Below are 19,129 nucleotides of genomic sequence, written 5' to 3' on the forward strand. Positions count from 1 at the left end.
TAAATATGCGACAACCCTTGACGACCGCTCGAACGATTTAGCTGCTGTTGGCATATGTTTTGTTGCCTGGCAACCTATCTTATTTCTTACTGAGGTAGAACGTTCAAACTTGGTGTAGGTGTCAATTAGGTGAATGCCTTGACAGAGTTCCATCATGCACATTTTCCACTAATTTTTAAGACTAAGCCGAGATATACAATTTGAATGGTTGAGACTTTGGAACACGATAACTTTGGTTCTAATTGGATGAGAGAGATGAAACTCTTAGTATATATTCATTATATTCTTGCCATGATTAAGTTCGATGGTGAGAATTTACTGCTTAGTTTAAGGAACAATAAGCAATTTGATTGGTCAAGACTTTAGAACATAACAACTCTGCTTTTAATTGAGGCAGAATGTTAAAACTTGATGTAGATGTTCATTAGGTGAATGTCTTGACTGAGTTAAATGATTAACATTTCCCAATAAAGTTAAGCAGAGCTAAGTATTTTCATTGGTCAATGCTTTGGGACAAGATAACTTTGATTCTAACTGATGGAGCTTGTTGAAACTTAGTGTATTGTTGGATTTCAGCGGGGGACATCAACCTCACTGTTGGCTTGTTTGTGGACACTCTACAGGTCACTATTTTATCCGATTTTGACAGAACTTGAAATAAAGGTTTATATCCCAATGATCTCTGGTCCTTTCGATATTGGCATGTAACATCCTGGATTATGGCCCATTCTTGTATGGAAATGGATGGCAACAGCTTGTTTGTTTATGCTTTGGGGCTGTCGTGTCTTTCTATCCATCACATTTTTGAAAACAATAAATGTGCAGTTAATAAATGTGTGTCATCTATTCTTTTTGGGATTTTTTTGGGGGGTGGGGGGAGGCTCGATATCAATCTCATTGTTGGCTTATTTAAATCGAACATTGTCAAATCAGATTCATATGTAATTATCTACATAATTGATATTTTATTCACTTTTCCAATTTGACCTATGGGCAGGAAAGATGGAGAACCTACAGAAAATATTTTATTCTAGAAATCTTATATTTTTATGAAGTTAATGTGATTGGATTATTTGAGTTTTCTTTCTATTTCACAGGTAACTGGCACCGGTATGATGGATTTTGTTATCAGAAAAAGCATGATTTATTGTCAAATATAAAAAGCTTCTTCAAATTAGATGATGTAAATCAATTAAAAAATGATGTAGGAGAAGCTGTTCATTATTTTGTTTTTCCATTGTTGGAGAAATCATTTAGACTTGTAAAAGATGAAGACGCTATTACATTGCAAGAACTTGGTGGAAATATTTTTATGATCTTACATAGTTTAAGACTGCAAGTGATGGATTACCCGAAAGATTGTGTAGATGAAAATACTTTCAAAAAGGTATACATCTTATTTTGTCACATCAGCATTTAATAATCTATATATATTAATTCACCTAGAGTGTTTTTAAAATTTCTTAAGAATCGGCTGATATCTTTGCTTCTAATTGAGTGGGGAGCTTAAGCGTACAAAAGTTTCTGAGATAAAAAACTGGATAATTAGGCTTTGATATTTATGGTAAATATTAAAAAAACATTGTCTTGTATATGCAATGAATTCTCTCCTGGCTTCGCACCCGTTGCTAGGTACTGCGTCATCCAAGTCACGTGACACAAACATGACTTGTTTTAATAGATCTATTATAGCAGGGGTATTTCCTCAAAAATACAGGAGGATTTGAAGCAAAATTTTGATAGATTAATTAGTTTGAATATGTTTTTAGTCCAAATATATCATCAAATCACCCAGTTTATATACGCAGGAACGTATATCTTTAATGTTTCGTCTATTTGTTCCGGGGATTGAGATAGGGGAAATCAGTCTGCTCACTGTTGGCTGGTTGTACTTGTGATGGTACAGGAGTTGGTGTTCTATTTTATTGTATGCTCTCATTTTCCTTTGGACATATATAATTGTTGTCGCCCCTGTCCGTCTGGACCTCCTAGTATCTGTCAGTCCTTTCACATTTGTTTGTGAACATTCTACAAGTCACAATTTTATTCCGATTTTGACAAAACTTGAAATATAGGTTTATATCGCAAAGATCTTGGTTCCTTTCGACATTGACATTCGTGGATTATGGCTCCTGATTGTACAAAAAATCACGTTTTTATACGCCCACATGGAAATGTGGTCGTATATTGCCGTCGCCCCCGTCCGTCCATTTCTTGTGAACACTCTACAGACTACATTTATCAACCGATTGTTTTGAAATTGATATATGTTGTTTGCATTAGTGAGATGAAGAAGCTTATTTAATTTCAATAACTTCCGTTAATTTCTTCTGGAGTTATGGCCCTGGTTTCACTTTGTTGCCCCTTGTGAACGCTCTAATGACAAAAGTTATCAACTGATCTGTATGAAATTTATATGCATCATTCAAATTAGTAAAACAAAGAAGCCTATTGAATTTCAGCAAAATCCGTTAATTACATCTAGAGTTATGGCCCTTGTTTCACTTTGTTGAATCTTGTGAATGCTCTAATGACAAAAGTTATCAACCGATCTCTATGAAATTGATATGCATCATTTAAATTAGTGAAATGAAGAAGCCTATTGAATTTCAGCAATTTCCGTTAATTTCTTCAGGAGTTATGGCCCTTGTTTCACTTTGTTGCACCTTGTGAATGCTCTAACGACAAAAGTTATCAACCAATCTGTATGAAATTTATATGCATCATTTAAATTACTAGAACGAAGAAGCCTATTGAATTTCAGCAATTTCCGTTAATTACATCTAGAGTTATGGCCCTTGTTTCACTTTGTTGAATCTTGTGAACGCTCTAATGACAAAAGTTATCAACCGATCTCTATGAAATTGATATGCATCATTTAAATTAGTGAAATGAAGGCGCCTATTGAATTTGAGCAATTTCCGTTAATTTCTTCTGGAGTTATGGCCCTTGTTTCACTTTTTTGCACCTTGTGAACGCTCAAAAACGTTAAAAGTTATCAATTGATCTGTATGAAATTTACATGCATCATTTAAATTAGTAAAACAAAGAAGCCTATTGAATTTCAGCAATTTCCGTTTATTATGTCTAGAGTTATGGCCCTTGTTTCACTTTGTTGAATCTTGTGAACGCTCTAATGACAACAGTTATCATCACATCTGTTGGAAATTGATATGCATCATTTAAATTAGTGAAATGAATAAGCCTATTGAATTTCAGCAATTTCCGTTAATTTCTTCTGGAGTTATGGCCCTTGTTTCTTCTGAACACTCTACGGACTACATTTATCATCTGATTGTTTGCAAATTGATATATGTCGTTTGCATTAGTGAGATGAAGAATTTAATTTCAAGAACTTCCGTTAATTTCTTCTGGAGTTATGGCCCTTGTTTCACTTTGTTGCACCTTGTGAACGCTACAACGACAAAAGTTATCAACCAATCTGTATGAAATTTATATGCATCATTTAAATTAGTAAAACAAAGAAGCCTATTGAATTTCAGCAATTTCCGTTTATTACATCTAGAGTTATGGCCCTTGTTTCACTTTGTTGAATCTTGTGAACGCTCTAATGACAACAGTTATCATCCGATCTGTTTGAAATTGATATGCATCATTTAAATTAGTGAAATGAAAAAGCCTTTTGAATTTCAGCAATTTCCGTTAATCACGCCGTGAGTTATGCCCCTTGTTTCACTTTGTTGTACCTTGTAAATGCTCTAACGACAAAAGTTATTATCCGATCTGTATGAAATTTATATGTATCATTTAAATTAATAAAACGAACAAGCCTATTGAGTTTCAGTTATCACCTAAATTAGTGAAATGAAGACGAACAAGCCTATTGAATGTCAGAAATTTCCTCAATTACGTCTATAGAGTTATGGCCCTTGATTTACTTTACTGATTTAGTGAAATGAAGAAGCCTATTGAATGTCAGCAATTTCTGTCATTTACTTCTAGAGTTATGGCCCTTGTTTTACTTTGTTGAAGCTTGTGAACTTTCGAACAACAAAAGTTATCATCCGATCTGTATGAAATTTATATGCATTATTTGAATTAGTAAAACAAAAAAAGCCTGTCGAATTTGAACAATTTCTGTAGATTGCTTCCAGAGTTACGGCCCTTGTTTTAGTTTTTAGAACCTTGTGAACCTTCAAACAACGAAAATTATAATGTCATGTGTATGAAATTGTCTATTAAATTCCCCTAATTACCTACAAAAGAATAAATATGTGACAACCCTTGTCGACTGCTCGGACGATTTAGCTGCTGTGGGCGTATGTTTTGTTGTTGTTTCATCGAAATCGGATCAAACTTGTGACCTCCAGAGGGTCCACAACCTTGATATTCCATATTTACGTACAAGAAGTTTTGGTCTGATTTTCACGAAATTCGAACTCAACCATCATTATTTTCAATTTTTCAAGTTACTAACTTGAATTTTCAAGATACTAACTTGAATTTTCAAGTTACCAACTTGAATATTCAAATTAGGTTACTTGAATTTTCAAGATACTAACTTGAATTTTCAAGTTACTAACTTGAATTTTCAAGATACTAACTTGAATTTTCAAGATTCTTACTTGAATTTTCAAGTTACTAACTTGAATTTTCAAGATACTAACTTCAATTTTCAAGTTACTAACTTGAATTTTCAAGTTACTAACTTGAATTTTCAAGATACTAACTTGAATTTTCAAGATACTAACTTGAAGTTACTAGTTACTTTTATCCGTTACATATCCGTTACATTTCTTGTAGCCTATATTTGTGTCAAGACTGCTGTGTGGGCGTATTATCTTTCTTGTTAGGCCTTTTACTACCAGGAATTTTCAAGTTATTGACTTACAGGCTTTAAAATTTAGAAAAGAATAAATTAATGGCCCTATTACGCTTCCGTAGAATTAACAGAGGACGAAAGAGTATTGCGTTTATACTCAGCTCTGATCAAAAAAAAACATGTCTTCTCTTCATAAACTGGCAGTATTGACCTAAATAAATGAATGAGTGAATGTTGTTTATAGCACGTCGACACCGTAAATCATGTCAATCTACGTGTTATCGCCGATAATCTGCTTATGTTTTGGGAGTACCCCTAAGTGATCGGATAGGCTGCCCCCACACCTTGTCACTTAGATAGCAGAGAATGGGACTCGAACCCTCAACACCATTGATGGCAGACCAAGGCGTAGCCTATCGGCCACCCGACCCTCTCCCCAAGAGTCGCCTTCTAGGACACGCTAGGAATGGGGCGATGGACACATTTTACTATCTAACTCTGTACTATTGACCTGTAAAATAATGCACTGTAAAAAATTTATATTTATTTTACATTGTACCTCGTAACGTCCAGGGTTCTAAAGGGTGGGGGTGGGGGATGGCAGAGATGTCCTAGGGGGCAAATGTTCCAGAGGAATAATGTCCGGGGGGGGGGGGACTCTGTCCTTAGGAGGGTGGGGGCGTGGGAGATATCCAGGTGGGGTGGTAGGGGGGATGTCGTGTATTACGTCAATAAAGACTATTTTTAGAACATTTAATTTTTTTTTTTGTACTTCAAAAAGGTTTTCTATAGGGCTCAAAACTGTTAAAATGAATGAATGAATAGTGTGTTTTATGGCACGTCGACACCGTAATAATCTGGTCAATTTGCGCCAATCTATGTGCTATCGGAGATGATTTGCCTAATGCGCGGGGAGTAAATTCGCTCCAGGGGGAAACCGGAGTACCCGGAGGAAACCTGCGTGATCGAATAGGCTACTCCCGCACCTTGTCATTGAGGTCGGCGAGAACAGGATTCGTACCTCGACCCCATTGATGACAGACCGACCACCCTCAAAACTGTTGGACTAGTAGAATAGAATTTAATGAGATGATTTAAACTAAAGGCAGAACACTAACACATTTAGAACTTAGAATAAGGCCTTTTTTGAACCAGCGAGAGTGGAATTGTCCAATTTAGTATCTTGAAAATTCAAGTTAGTATCTTGAAAATTCAAGTTAGTATCAATTTAGTATCTTGAAAATTCAAGTTAGTATCTTGAAAATTCAAGTTAGTAACTTGAAAATTCAAGTTAGTATCTTGAAAATTCAAGTTAGTAACTTGAAAATTCAAGTTAGTAACTTGAAAAATTGAAAATAGAATAATAAAAAAAATATGTGGCCCTATTATGCTTCCGTATTATGGTGTAATGGTGATATATTCTAATGTGTTTTTTTTTTTAATCGGATATATGCGCTAATATCAAAAGGAACTGAGATCCTTGGGTTATAAACCAGTGACAGGATTTCTAAATTTTTCTTGTTAGGACATTTTACTGAAAATAAAGGGGCATAACTCAACAAAATATTCAAATAACATACGTAATAAAAATATGTGGAGCTCGCTATTTTTCATATTTAATTTATGTAAGTAACATTCCTACAAAATAACTCATTTTCGTAATACATTGAATGAGAGCTTGCCGATCCGAAATTCACAATAGTAGGCCTAATATTCCTGCAAAATTACGTGTCTTAGTTTATACGGCAGCAAATGAATGCAGAACTTCCGGAATAAGAATCGTTTCTTCTTTATTAAATGTCAATAAAATTTTCAAATCCATGCGTAATAAAAATAGGAACACCTCGCTATTTTTCATATTTAATTCCCATATGGTATTCAAATTTATGTCAGTAATATTCCTATAAAATTATGTGTTGTCGTAGGTGTTGCCAATCCGTAGCTACTTGTAAAGATTGGTTGCCAGGCAACAAAACATACTACCACAGCAGCTAAATCGTTGTCGCATATTTATTCTTTTGTAGGTAATGAGGGGCATTTAATAGACAATTTCATACAGATAACATTATAATTTTCGTCGTTTGAGATTTCACAAGGTTCTAAAAACTAAAACAAGGGCCGTAACTCTGGAAGTAATCTACAGAAATTGTTGAAATTCAACAGGCTTTTTCGTTTCACTTATTCAAATAATGAATATAAATTTCATACAGAGATGACAACTTTTGTCATTCGAAGGTTCAACAAGGTAAAACAAGGGCCATAACTCTAGAAGTAATTAACGGAAATTGCTGAAATTCAATAGGATTCTTTGTTTTACTAATTCAAATGATGCATATCAATTTCAAACAGATCGGATGATAACGGAAATTGCTGAAATTCTACAGGATTCTTTGTGTTACTAATTTTAATGATGCATATAAATTTCATACAGATCGGTTGATAACTTTTGTCTTTAGAGCGTTCACAACATGCAACAAAGTGAAACAAGGGCCATAACTCCAGAAGAAATTAACAGAAGTTATTGAAATTAAATAGGCTTCTTCATCTCACTAATGCAAACAACATATATCCATTTCAAAACAATCAGATGATAAATGTAGTCTGCAGAGTGTTCACAAGAAATTATGGACGACGGACGGACCGACAGACGGATGGACAGGGGCGACGGCAATATACGACCACATGAAAATGTGGACGTATAAAAAGGCGTATCTTCCTTCAGCGTATGGCGTACGTGACTCATAGCACATAGCTTTATCGTAAGATTACCAAATTTTCTGAAAGATTCTTTTTTATTTAAAGATACTTTCCCACGCATAAACTGTGTGATTTGATGAAATATTTCGACTAAGAAGTAAAAACATATTCAAATTAATTAATCTATCAAATCCCTCTCAAAACTTTGTATTCACGGTGAGATTCCTATAGCTGTCACCTTCATTGTGGGAGGGTCCATTTTTATATGCCCACATTTTCATGTGGACGTATATTGTTGTCGCCCCTGTCCGTCAAGACGTCTGTCCACAATTGGACAGGTCACGATTCTTATCCGATTTCAACGAAACTTGAAATATAGGTTTATCTCCCTATACTCCCTGAGATCTCGGTTCCTTTCTATATTGGTATGTAGTATTGGACCGTAACTTCATGGATTATGGCCCCTGATTGTATGAAATTTACGTTTTTAGCTTGTGGACCCTACAGAGGTCACAATTTTTATACGCCCACATTTTCATGTGGACGTATAATGTCGTCGCCCCTGTCCGTCCGTCCACAATTGTTTGTGAACAGTCTACAGGTCACAATTTTTATCCGATTTCAATGAAACTTGAAATATAGGTTTATCACCCTAAGATCTTGGTTCCTTTCGATATTGGCATCTATCGGACCGTAACTTCATGGATTATGGCCCCTGATTGCACGAAAAATCACGTTTTTGGCTTGTGAACACTGTAGAGGTCACAATTCTTATCTGATTTTGTTGAAACTTAAAATGTAAGTTTATAACCCAAAGATCTCGGTTCCTTTTGATATTCGCGCATATCGGACCGTAACTTCCTGAATTATGGCCCCTGATTGTACTTAAAAACGCGTTTTTTGGCTTGTGGACCCTATAGAGGTCATAATTTTTATCCGATTTAAAAAAACGTATTATTATATCACTGTTAAACCCTAAGGACGGTCGAGTTCGAATTTCGTGAAAATCGGCCAAAAACTGACAGACAAAATGGCCGCTGTTCGTTCTCAAATAGCGTAAAAATATGGTATATCAAGGTTGTGGACCCTATAGAGGTCACAATTTTTATCCGATTTTGTTGAAACTTGAAATGTAAATATCCGATTTAAAAAAACGTGTTAATATATCACCGTTGCACCCTAAGGACGGCTGAGTTCTAATTTTGTGAAAATTGGCCCAAAACTGACAGACAAAATGGCCGCCCTTCGTTCTCAAATAGCGTAAAAATATGGTATATCAAGGTTGTGGACCCTATAGAGGTCACAATTTTTATCCGATTTTGTTGAAACTTGAAATGTTAGTTTATAACACAAAGATCTTGGTTCTCTTCGATATTTACGCACATCGGACCGTAACTTCATGAATTATGGCCCTTTATTGGATGACAAATCGCGTTTTTAGCTTGTGGACCATATAGAGGTTATAATTTTTATCCGATTTAAAAAAATGTTTTATTATATCACCATTAAACCCTAATGACAGTTGAGTTCGAATTTCGTGAAAATCGGCCCAAAACTGACAGACAAAATGGCGACCGTTCGTTCTCAAATAGCGTAAAAATATGGTATATCAAGGTTGTGGACCCTATAGAGGTCACAATTTTTATCCGATTTTGTTGAAACTTGAAATGTAAGTTTATAACCTAAAGATCTCGGTTCCTTTCGATATTCGCTCATATCGGACCGTAACTTCCTGAATTATGGCCCCTTATTGTATGACAAATCGTGTTTTTAGCTTGTGGACCATATAGAGGTCATAATTTTTATCCGATTTAAAAAAACGTTTTATTATATCACCATTAAACCCTAATGACAGTTGAGTTCGAATTTCGTGAAAATCGGCCCAAAACTGACAGACAAAATGGCCGCCGTTCGTTCTCAAATAGCGTAAAAATATGGTATATCAAGGTTGTGGACCCTATAGAGGTCACAATTTTTATCCGATTTTGTTGAAACTTGAAATGTAAGTTTATAACCTAAAGATCTCGGTTCCTTTCGATATTCGCGCATATCGGACCGTAACTTCCTGAATTATAGCCACTGATTGTACGAAAAATCACGTTTTTAGCTTGTGGACCCTATAGAGGTCATAATTTTTATCCGATTTAAAAAAACATATTATTATATCACCGTTACACCCTAAGGACGACTGAGTTCGAATTTCGTGAAAATCGGCCCAAAACTGACAGACAAAATGGCCGCCGTTCGTTCTCAAATAGCATAAAAATATGGTATATCAAGGTTGTGGACCCTATAGAGGTCACAGTTTTTATCCGATTTTGTTGAAACTTGAAATTTAAGTTTATAACACAAAGATCTCGGTTCCTTTCGATATTTGCGCATATTGAATTGTAATTTCCTGAATTATGGCCCTTGATTGTAGGAAAAATCACTTTCTTTTTAGCTTGTTCTCTATCCATCTCTCGAAAATGTGGGCGTATCCTGCCTGGCAGCCGGTGCCGCCATGCGCTGACATCACACAAAATCAATCCGCAGTGCCAAAGATATTTTTAGTTTTTCTCTCCCTTTCCATTTTCCCCCTTTTGCATGGCGATTTTTGTTGACTTTTGGGTGTAGAATCGAAGAAGAGGGTTTGCATATACATTTTCTGCCAGGTTTGGGTGAATATTCATCATTATGAGGCGGAAGTATACAAGACTTCAGAGGTTGATTAGGTTTTTGTGTGACGTCAGCACATGGCGGCAGTGACAAAATGGAAATGGACGAAAGTAATGTAAATATTGGAAACAAGTGGCTATGATATCGTTTTGTGGGAGTATTTATGCAAATCAAAACGACTAGATTGAAGAAAAAACATCGACAGAGGTTTGATTGCCTGACATTACGAATTGTTGAAAAAAAAACGAGCCGAAGCGAGAGCAGATAAAATCCAGTCTTCAACAGCCATTGCATTCCTGTTCTTTTTTTATTATATACTGAGCGCCATGGAAAACGTATCACTTAGTTGTTCGTATAACAAAATGATCCTGTAAACATATCTTATTTATTTTGCTTCTTATTGTGAACAATATTCAAATGGAAACACATCAATAACAACACATTTGTACACTTATGGATGTTTAATCTGTAATCAACGGTACAAAGTCAGAGGGGTCAAAACCAAAAGTACGACACAGATGTCAGTAGCGCGTGTGTCCTCCACGGGCTTTACGCATGCAGTGTAGCGACGTCGCATGGAATTTACCTATGTTTGAAAGAAGGCCTGGGGCAAATTGTTCCATTCTTGGACAAGAGCAGCTTCTAAAACAGCAATGGTGTGCATCTGTAGTCTCCTATACAGACGGCGTCCAATCTCATCCCAGACATGTTCTATCAGTGCCATGTCCGGAGACATGGCTGGCCAGTCCAAGACATTGATGTTGTTAGCAGCCAGGTAGTCCATACTAAAACGGGCGGTATGTGTACATACATCGGAACAACAATTGGTTGCAAGACATCATCACGGAAGGCTACAGCATTAACGCGACCCCTGCAAATGTGTAGGGCTGTCCGGTGATGAAATTTAAAGCCTCCCCACACAATTACACTTCCCCCACCCCATCGATTCGTTTCGAAGACGCAGCAGTCTGCAAGACGTTCCCTAAGACGTCTCCACACACGTTGACGGCCATCAGCGTGATAAAGATGAAAGCGACTCTCATCACTGAAGAGCACACTTTGCCAGTCTACTCTTCTCCATGTCTGGTGTCCTTGAGCCCATATCAAACGCTGCTGACAGTGATGATCCCTGAGGATAGCTCCAACATAAGGTCGTCGTGCACGGAGTCCGACTGCTGCACCTGTTCGAGTCGCTGGGCGGAATCTGTCACGCAGATGAGTGACCCGGATGTAGCGGTCTTGAGCCTGGGTTGTAACACGTTGTGGACCAGGACGTTGACGGTCACGTGTTGATCCAGTAACTTGAACACGTTCCACCAACCTTACAATAGTGGACTGATGACAATTGAAGTGTCTGGCAATAGCACGTGTAGACATGCCAGCCCTGGACATTCCCATGGCTTCATTCCGTTTATTTTCCATAAGTCTCGGCATCTCTAGCTCGATTCCTTCACACGTCCAACAACAAATTACGACAGATTGACGTTTCACAGTTCATGTACTGCACATTAAGTTGAAAACATGCTTTTAAAGGGCTCACACACAATGCTGCATGTGAATATTGGGTTTTTCATGTGAATCTCGTGCAATTTTTTTTTGTGCGCACGGGCCGATTTTTTTTGCGTTTGGGAGCATTGTGTGAAACAATAGTTCATAGTATTGCATAATATTATACATACAAAACCACCTAGAAATAAAATATTTGGGAAAAAAAAGTGATGCGTTTTCCATGGCGCTCAGTATATATTGTCTGGTTGGACATGGTGTATGCATATATATACGGATAGAAGGTCAGACTCCTGTGGTTGATGATACCCTGACATGTCCACTGCTTGCTTGGGTGTTTGTCGGGTGGGTAATCCAGTATTTTTCTAGTAAGGTTGGGTGTCTATACTTTCTATATATATCAAATTTGTCATATTTTATTGGAAATAACTACCCGATAAATACTTTGGGACAATATATCTTTAAATCAGTTTTCAATTGAGTTTAGTATACATTTCAACCTATGTTCTTTCTTTCAGCTTGTTCATGATTTGATAATTGAACCTATAATTAACCATGTTGGTAAAAATGTTACCAATAACATATCTGTAATGCTGGCACTGTTTGTTATGAAGTTAACCAATAAATATGAAATAATTCTATCAGGACTTCAGAGGAGTGTGATTTACCAAAGCCTTTTGGTTACTGTTGACAGAGAAGAAAAGAAATGTCATACTATAGATTTCATCATAAAATACTTTGATAAAAAGTAAGGCTTTATTTCTGACTCATGTATGTAACCATCAGGATGAATCCCTTGGAATCACCCATATTTAAATTCATGAAATCTTTTTAAAATTCACGGTGGCTAAGTGGGTAAGATGCTGCCTCGCTAGTCTGGAGGTAGGGTTTTCAATCCCTGCATTGGCCGAGAAAGTTCAGCCAGATTTTCTTGCGTGCACGTAAAAGATCCCTTGACATTTGGAATTCGATATAAGAGTAGGCCGTAGTACCGCTGTCTGGGCAAAATTTTCCTCATTAGCCCAGTTGGAGCAAATCAGTAGGACGTTTAACCCCATTTCATTTGATTTCATATATGTCACCCGTGCTGATAAAATCAGTTGCAATGATTAAATTGAGTTATTTTTATATGCCCACATTTTCATGTAGACGTATATTGTCGTCACCCCTGTCTGTCCGGACGTCCGTCCGTCCACAATTTGTTTGTGGACACTGTACAGGTCACAATTCTTATCCGATTTTGACGAAACTTGAAATATAAGTTTATCTCCAAAAGATCTTGGCTTCTTTCGATATTGGCATGTATCCGATCGAAACTTCATGGATTATGGCCCCTGTTTGTACGAAAAATCACGTTTTTAGCTTGTGGACACTATAGAGGTCACAATTTTTATCTGATTTTGTTGAAATTTGAAATGTAAGTTTATAACCCAAAGATATCGGTTCCTTTCGATATTCGCGCATATCGGACCATAACTTCCTTTTTAGCTTGTGGACACTATAGAGGTAATAATTTTTATCCGATTTAAAAAAATGTATTATTATATCACTGTTACACCCTAAGGACGGCTGAGTTTGAATTTCGTGAAAATCGGCCAAAAATTGACAGACAAAATGGCCGCCGTTCGTTTTCAAATAGCGTAAAAATATGGTATATCAAGGTTGTGGACCCAATAGAGGTCACAATTTTTATGCGATTTTGTGGAAACTTGAAATATAAGTTTATAACCCACAGATCTTGGTTCCTTTCGATATTCACGCTCATCAGACTGTAACGTCCTGAATTATGGCCCCTGATTGTACGAAAAATCACGTTTTTAGCTTGTGGACCCAATAGAGGTCATAATTTTTATCCAATTTAAAAAGACGTATTATTATATCACTGTTACACCCTAAGGACGGTTGAGTTCGAATTTCGTGAAAATTGGCCCAAAACTGACAGACAAAACGGCCGCTGATCGTTCTCTAATAGCGTAAAAATATGGTATATCAAGGTTGTGGACCCTATAGAGGTCACAATTTTTATCCGATTTTGATGGAACTTGACATGTAAGTTTATAATCCAAAGATCTCGGTTCCCTTCGATATTCGTGCATATCGAATTGTAACTGCCTGAATTATGGCCTATGATTGTACGACAAATCATGTTTTTAGCTTGTGGAATCTATAGCGGTCATAATTTATATCTGATTTAAAAAAAACGTTTGAATACATCACCGTTACACCATTATGATGTCTGAGTTCGAATTTCGTGGAAATCGGACACAATTTTGATCCTATTTTGATGAAACTTGAAATACATGTTTATAACCCAAAGATTTGGTTACTTTCAATATTCATGCATATCGGATCGTAACTTCCTGCACATGCTCCATCTCAATACCTTAAAAGTGATGTATGGTTTGTTTGAATTGGACAGAAAATAGCTGAGCTAGCTAATCAACTGGTTTTTTTTGTCGGCTTTAGCCACTTGAAGATCAATCAATCCAATTGGTAAAATAATAAACTAGCCACTATGGTATCATAAATCAATCTACTTTCGGCTAAATTACTACGGGTTAAGAGTGTATCCGCGAGAAGACCATGCAAAAAGTGCTAAAATGGGGGGTCAGAAGTTTTTGATCAAACTTATGGTATGACACCCCCTAGGGGCAAGAGGTAACATGCTGAAGTGGTTACAGTCTGATGTCGCTCTATAGGACTGTACAGGAATTATTCATTTTATGGGTAAAATTGCGGTTTTCACATGTTATTTATCACCTTTTTTAAGCACAGACTGCATTCTATGGTGGAATAGCAACCTTCTAATTTTGACCCTGTCTGATAAAGCGGATGGTTTTGAAGTGCTAAGCACATAGTATCCATAGGTGTAAAAAAAAATGACTGGAATGCAACATACTTAAAATATACAGCTTATTGAAAAGTGCTAAAAATAAGCTTTTGTGATACATTTTTTTGCAAATTTAATTAGAGAAATAAAATTTTTGACTTTTATACGTATTCATCATATCCATAGGCATTATTTGTACCATGTTGTATTCTATATAAGTGTGTATTTGTATTTATTGTATATTTGGTATTCTCCCTTTAACATATTTGTTGTATTGTCTCTTTAAGATTTCATTTTCAAACAAGTTACCGAAAATGGCTACAAAATGTTTAATTTCAGAGCATGTTTCCACTATTCATTTTGGGACACATCCACTGATTTCTACAATACAGAAATGTGGAAGCTTAAATATTAACGGCAACAAAGCCTAATTGCGTCGAAGTGGGTGACATTGAACAGTGTAGTATGGTAGCTACAGCTCTCGGGCACCGTCAGCTGCACCTTCAGGGCCGGATTTAGAATAAGAGGGGCCCACGACATGGGCCCTGGGACAAGCAACTCGGTGAGAGGGTGGGTCGGGGGAAGTCATGCGGTTGGTGGTTCGAATCTCACTTTTAGGTGAATTTTTCATTTTCGTTGGATTTTTTTATTTAAAATAATGTCTATTTGAGAGTAATCGATATGTTTGTTAAGATTGAGCACGTCGAAACTCCAATGGAAGGTCGTGGACAACTGCAGAAGTCAATTCCCGTTGACGCCAGATGAGCCATGAACGATTACAGGCCTTTGAAAGTATTTTTTTTTTCAAGATATTTTTATAAAACAGATACTAATGTATTTTAGGGCTGGTAGTAAACACCATATGAATGAAAAGGAAAAATAAATTGTTAGGTTTTTTTTATCTACTACGGTTAATTATCTCCAAAATAGGGAAATTACAGGTTAATTTCATGGGTTATTGTTTCCTTTACCTAGTTTTTGTCAAGTCGATTCCGGTCATTTTTATTTTTTGTATCAAATGTTGGGGGGTTGCTTGTTCACGTGAGCATAATTTTTTTAAACCCACCCCATGAAAGAAGTAGCTATAGGGCGTCAAACTTTGGGTGACGAAAAATGGGGAATTTAGACAGGCTTTGATATCCAGTCCGTATACAGATCTCGTTCGCCAGAATCGTCTGAAGTTAATATTGTGGTAACAGCACTGAGTCATCGATAAACTGTGTGAGTTTGGTCTTTCTGCTACGTATAGTAAAGGTGTAAGGACTTGCCAAAGTTGGTATTTGATAAAAGACAGATTTTGGCAATTTCACCATATGAAAAATGTTTTTTCAATTTTCTCATACAGGAATTGAAAGATTTATCTAATATTGCACATTTATGTGTTTTGGGACTATCCCAACTTATAAACCAAATTTGGTCAAAATCTGTGATTGAAGCCTTAGCACCTTCTGCATGGTTTTCTCGCGGACACGCTCTTAATTATTACTTGTTATGTAAGAAGTCAATCAACTTGCTTGTCGGCTACAACAACAGTCATACCTTAGTGAGAATCGGCCATGAGAATCTGAGTAGCCTAATTAGCACATTTTGATTATCCGGTAACAAAACAAAACAAGCTTGCTGATTATTCATAACAGGTTCAGTAAGCTGCTTTTGTAAAAATAACCCATGTGCGAAAGAAGACGATCTCGGCATGGTTTGCCAATCGAGCGTTTTCCACGCTCTGTATGAATTCTAGGTACCGGTAGATATTAAAATAATAACTGGATCATACATTAGTAGATTCACTGACGAGTTGCTAAGTAAATTTAAATCTTCATTGAATATAATCCCTTGATAGAACACCGAATACACCGAGAAACAGTCATTAATAATATATTTTCCTGATAGAATCTCCAATGCCAAATTCCAATGACACATGACATATCAGTTGAAATTAGGTCAATAAACCAGTTTTAAATAGCGTCCACAATTTGTTTGTGGACACTGTACAGGTCACAATTTTTATCCAATTTTGACGCAACTTAAAATATAGGTTTATCTCCAAAAGATCTTGGTTCCTTTCGATATTGGCATTTATTAGATCAAAACTTCATGGATTATGGCCCCTGATTGTACAATAAATCATGTTTTTAGTTGTGGACACTCACAATTCACAATTTTCATCTAGTTTCGATGAAACTTGAAATGCATGTTTATAACCCAACGATCTTGGTTCCTTTTGATATTTGTACATATCGGATCGTATCTTCCAGAATTATGGCCCTTGATTGTACGCAAAATTGCATTTGAAGCTTGTGGTCCCTCTAGAGGAAACAATTTTTATACGCCCACATTTTCAAGTGGACGTATTATGCCGTCGCCCCTGTCCGTCTGTCCATCCGTCCGTCCATAATTGGTTTTTGGACACTCTACAGGTCACAATTTTTATTTGATTTCAACGAAACTTGAAATATAGGTTTATCACTCTAAAATCTCGGTTCCTTTCGATATTGGCATGTATCAGACCGTAACTTCATGGATTATGGCCCCTGATTGTACGAAAAATCACGTTTTTAGCCTGTGGACCCTATAAAGGTAACAATTTTTATCCAATTTTGTTGAAACTTGAAATATAAGTTTATAACCCAAAGATCTCAGTTCCCATCGGTATTCGCGCATATCGGACCATAACTTCCTGAATTATGGCCCCTGATTGTACTGAAATCGCGTTTTTAGCTTCTGGACCCTATAGAAGTCAATTTTTATCCGATTTAAAAAAACGTATTATTATATCACCGTTTAAACCCTAAGGACGGCTGAGTTCGAATTTCATGAAAATCGGCCCAAAACTGACAGACAAAATGGCCGCCATTCGTTCTCAAATAGCCTAAAAATATGGTATATCAAGGTTATGGACCCTATAGAGGTCACAATTTTAATCCTATTTTGATGAAACTTGAAATTCAAGTTTATAACCCTAAGATCTTGGTTCCTTTCAATATTCATGAATATCGGATCATAACTTCCTGAATTATGGCCCTTGATTGTACGAAAAATCACTTCTTTTTTTGAGCTTGTTCTCTGTCCATCTCTTGCAAAATGTGGGCGTATCTTGCATGACAACCGCTTGTTTTCCGATTTAACACTGTTACACTGTAATGATGGTTGAGTTCAAACTTTGTGAAAATCGGACCAAAACTGTCAGACAAAATGGCCACTCTTCGTATGCAAATAGTGTAAATATATGTTATATCAATGTATTGGACCCTCTAGAGGTCACAATTTTTACCTTTGTATTCAATTTTAAAAAACGTTGAAATATATCACTGTTACACATCAATGAAGGTTGAAATCAAATTACGTAAAAATCTGACCCAAACTGTCGAACATAATGGCCACTCCTTGTACGCAAATAGTGTAAAAGTATGTAAAACCAAGGTTGTGGACATTCTACACTGTATCCTGGGTATCATTTAATCTTGTGTATTTAGCACTAATTTCTTTAACATAATTTCATTAGATATCAAATCTTTGTTTAGAAATTTGTAAAATCAGTTAGAATCATCAAAAATAATCTAATTTGTACTTGTGTCCAGTTTAAAGCTGACCAATTAATTTTGATAATGAGTGTCCAGTTTACAAGTATTTAATTTCCTGACCACTGTTCAAAAATTCATCATTATACATTATCAATTGGATTGTTTATTTTTTAACAGTGATCGAGAAATTAAACACTTCTAAATTAGACACTCATTAACAAAATTGATCCTTCAGCTTTAAACTGGACACAAGTACAAATTGAAATGTGGTTGTATATTGTTGTCGCCCCCAATATCCAATTGACTTTAAATTTATACAGTGTGTTTAAGGTCATCTGACGAAGAAACCTATTGATTTTCACCAATTTCCAATAATTACTGACAGAGTTATGGCCCTTGATGACCTAGAAAAACATTGTGGATGCTCTCTGGGCTAAAATTAATATCCAACTGACTTTCAATATTTACACAGTGTTTAAGGTCATTAGACGAAGAAGCCCATTGATTTTCAACGATTTCCGATAATTACTGCCAGAGTGATGGCCCTTTGTCACTTTGAAAAATCTTGTGGACGCTCTTGCTATGAGGCTACGTAAAATTATGTCTTCATTGATTATAATCCCCTGATAGAACATCGAATACAAGCGAAACAGTCATTAATAATATATTTTCCCGATAGAATCTCCAATGCCGAATTCCAATGACACGTGACATATCGGTTGGAATTAGGTCAATAAACCAATTTTGAATAGCGTTTACCGTTATGATTTTTTATACGCCCACATTTTCATGTGGACGTATTTGGTTGTGGACACTCTACAGGTCACAATTCTTATCCGATTTTGACGAAACTTGAAATATAGGTTTATCTCCTAAAGATCATGGCTGCTTTCGATATTGGCATATAGGAGGCAGACCACCATTAAATTTCATCATCTCGGTACCCACGAATTGTAGTTCGTCTATTTATAGCAATTCTCTCTCTCTCTCTTTTCTCCCCTTTTGCATGCCCATTTGTGTTGATTTTTTGGTCTAGAATGGACGAAGAGGGTTTGAATTAACATTTTCTGCCAGGTTTTGGTAAATATTCATGATTTTGAGGCGGAAGGATAAGAGGGTTATCAGGTTAGCTAC

General features: G+C 36.3%; 1 long non-coding RNA gene across 1 annotated transcript in view; it reads left to right on the forward strand.

The window, feature by feature from the left end:
- Positions 1-1,200: 1,200 nt before the first annotated feature.
- LOC130010728 (uncharacterized) overlaps positions 1,201-19,129 on the forward strand; it is a 49,365-nt gene continuing 31,436 nt past the window's right edge. The window contains exons 1-2 of the long non-coding RNA XR_008786018.1: positions 1,201-1,387; positions 12,163-12,392. This is a non-coding gene — a long non-coding RNA (uncharacterized LOC130010728). The remainder of the gene's footprint in view (positions 1,388-12,162; positions 12,393-19,129) is intronic.

This window comes from Patella vulgata, chromosome 2 (assembly GCF_932274485.2).
Source record: "Patella vulgata chromosome 2, xgPatVulg1.2, whole genome shotgun sequence".
Taxonomy (NCBI): domain Eukaryota; kingdom Metazoa; phylum Mollusca; class Gastropoda; family Patellidae; genus Patella; species Patella vulgata.